Here is a 2,949-nt window from a genome sequence, read left to right as displayed (position 1 = left end):
ATTTTCATCACTACCAATTAATTCCAACTCAACAGACGCCATTTTCATCACTACCAATTAATTCCAACTCGCCTGCAAACTCGCCTGTCTCCATTTTTTATAAGGTATTTTTTCCATTTCTTATTTAGTGATTTGTAGTTTGTTTTTTGTTAATTATTGCCTTTGTTAAACTATCATAAAAAGAGTTCATTTGATTTTTCAATTTTCAATTATGGGTTTACTGATGTTGATTTGTTCAATTGTTAATTATGGTTGTGCAGATCAAATACGAGTTCATTTGATAATTAACAATGGTTTTTGCCAAGAAAAATGCCAAGAAAACTTCCAAGAAATCTGAATCAAAGGTAAAAAATCTCGTCTTGTTGGTATAACTCTTATAGAATGATGTATAACTTCAATTAAATATATGCATAATTTTAATCCCAATTGTTTGTCATCTACAGATGGATGTTGTAGAAAGTATTGACAAGGGACTTGATATCCAGGTTAAAAATTTTGACTTTTATTTATCTGCAGTCAGTCGTTGTATAACTCTTTCTACGTTTTGAATAACTTTAGTACTCAATATGAATAACTCTGGTTACTAGATGTATAACTCTGGTTACTAGATGTATAGCTCTTCTGATTATGTGACCAACTCTTCTTTCATAATGTAAAACTCTAATTGTTATATGTATAACTCTACTTCTATTTAATTTCTATGCCTAGAGTTATACAATATATGCCTAGAGTTATACATTTTATACTTGGAGTTATACAATATATACCTAGAGTTATACAGTATATGCCTAGAGTTATACAATATATGCCTAGAGTTATACAATATATACTTTGGAATTATACATTAGATGCCTGGAGTTATACCTAGAGTTATACCTGGAGTTATTCCTGGAGTTATACATTATACTGTATATGCTTACAGTTATACATTTTATGGCTAGAGTTATACATTATATAACTTTAGTTTTCAGAATGTCTAACTTTTGTTATTATATGTATAACTCTACTGTTATTCTGTATAGCTAACTTTTCTGATTATCTCTTCTTTTGAATGGTGAAAAGAATTTTGGATTTTACAGAATTTTGGTTGAAAAGAAGAGATGACAAACCATTCAAAATTCTTTTTTATATAACTCTTATAGAATTATGTATAACTTCAACTAAATATATGCATAATCTGAATCCCTATTGTTTGTCACCTACAGATGGATGATGTACCAAGTACTGACAAGGGAGCTGATTCCAAGGTTAAAAGTCTGACTTTTGTTATAACTGCAGTCATTTGTTGTATAACTCTGATTACATGTTGAATAACTTCTACTGTCATAATGTATAACTGGAGTTATATAATATATGCCTAGAGTTGTACACTTTATACCTGGCGTTATACAATATATGCCTAGAGTTATACAGTATATGCCTTGAGTTATACAGTATATACTTGGAGTTATACATTTTATTAATAGAGTTATACATTCTATGGCTAGAGTTACACATTATATAACTTTAGTTTCAGATTGTCTAACTTTTGTTATTATATGTATAACTCTACTGTTATTCTGTATAACTCTCCTGATTATCTCTTCTTTTGAATGGTGAAAAGAATTTTGGATTTTACAGAATTTTGATTTTACAGAATTTTGGTTATACATAATCTGAATCCCTATTGTTTGTCACCTACAGATGGATGATGTACCAAGTACTGAGAAGGGACCTGATTCCAAGGTTCAAAGTTTGACTTTTTTATAACTGCAGTCATTTGTTGTATAACTCTGATTACATTTTGAATAACTTCTGCTGTCAAAATGTATAACTCTTGATATTTTCTGACTAACTCTACTATCAGAATGTATAACTTTACTTATATTTTGTATAACTCTGACTATTTATTATATAACTTTAGTTCACAGTATGTCTATTTTTTTGTTGCAAATATCTCTAATTGCAACTACAGTATGTCTAATTTTATGTGTTGTCCTTGTTTTTCCCCAGATGGTTGAGGCCAAGCAAAGGGTAAAGAGGGTGCATGAAATCATGGTTTCTTGTCGATCTCAAAAGCTTGTCTCTCTCATTGAAAAGCTTAATGAGGATCAGGTGTCCGCTATTAAGAAAATTGGGTTTGGTGGCCTTTTGGAGCTTAAGATTAGCAGCTTCCAACTTGCACACGTTCGCCTATTCTTGGAGTCCTTCTCTGATGGGTCATATGTGTCCAGGGCTTCTCGGAAGAAGGAGTTTATGATCAGTAAGCATGACGTGCATGACTGTTTTTTGATACCTTTTGGACCCAACCGTCTCCCGTTGGTACCTACTGGTTCGCAGAAGGGGTCCAACGATCCCGAAAATAAGGAGCAGAAGGACAAATGGCGGTAAGCTTACGGGGTGGAGAAAACAAATAGTTCAATAAGTTTAGGGAAAGTTCACAAGGAACTTATGGAGTACGAGGAGGCGGACGATCATTTTTGCCGGCTATTTGTTTTGTTCTCTATGTCTTCATTACTCGCACCCACCCCAAACAACGGGATAGATTTGAAGCTTTTAAGGGCTGTAGAAGACCCTAAAGCCATTCCGCATTTTGACGGGTGCTCTTATATTTTGGAAATTATGGTGAAAGCGGGGACAGACTGGGGGTTAACGATGTTGGGTGGCTGTATCCCCTTCCTCATGAAAAGCTACTTTCAGCAATATGATTACAAGGGTAGGTCGTGCCTCCACGATCTACCTTTGATTAAGCATTAGGATGAAACTTCGCTTGTAGATAGGGTAAAATTTGAGGTGGCTCAAGGGGGATTGGGTACTTTAACTTTGTCTAAGACCAGGTATCCGAGGTGCCTTCAAGATCCCTCTTATATTAAGAGTTTGGACAAGATGTCGGCCTCGGCGACCCTCGTGAACCCAAACTATCATTGCTATCAGCCCCCCCATCCTCTCTCTCCTGCTCAACTTCTGAGA

At 34.5% G+C, this 2,949-nt stretch overlaps 1 long non-coding RNA gene across 1 annotated transcript; it reads left to right on the top strand.

The window, feature by feature from the left end:
* The first annotated feature begins 258 nt into the window (after positions 1-258).
* LOC141602590 (uncharacterized) lies at positions 259-1,869 on the top strand. Its single transcript, XR_012524545.1, has 4 exons — positions 259-344; positions 444-485; positions 1,206-1,247; positions 1,684-1,869. It is a non-coding gene; the product is annotated as an uncharacterized LOC141602590 (long non-coding RNA).
* The last annotated feature ends 1,080 nt before the right edge of the window (positions 1,870-2,949 follow it).

The sequence above is a fragment of the Silene latifolia genome, chromosome 9 (assembly GCF_048544455.1).
Source record: "Silene latifolia isolate original U9 population chromosome 9, ASM4854445v1, whole genome shotgun sequence".
NCBI classification, from domain to species: domain Eukaryota; kingdom Viridiplantae; phylum Streptophyta; class Magnoliopsida; order Caryophyllales; family Caryophyllaceae; genus Silene; species Silene latifolia.
Note: the sequence above shows the minus strand (reverse complement) of the source record. Positions and strands in the feature narration are given on the sequence as shown.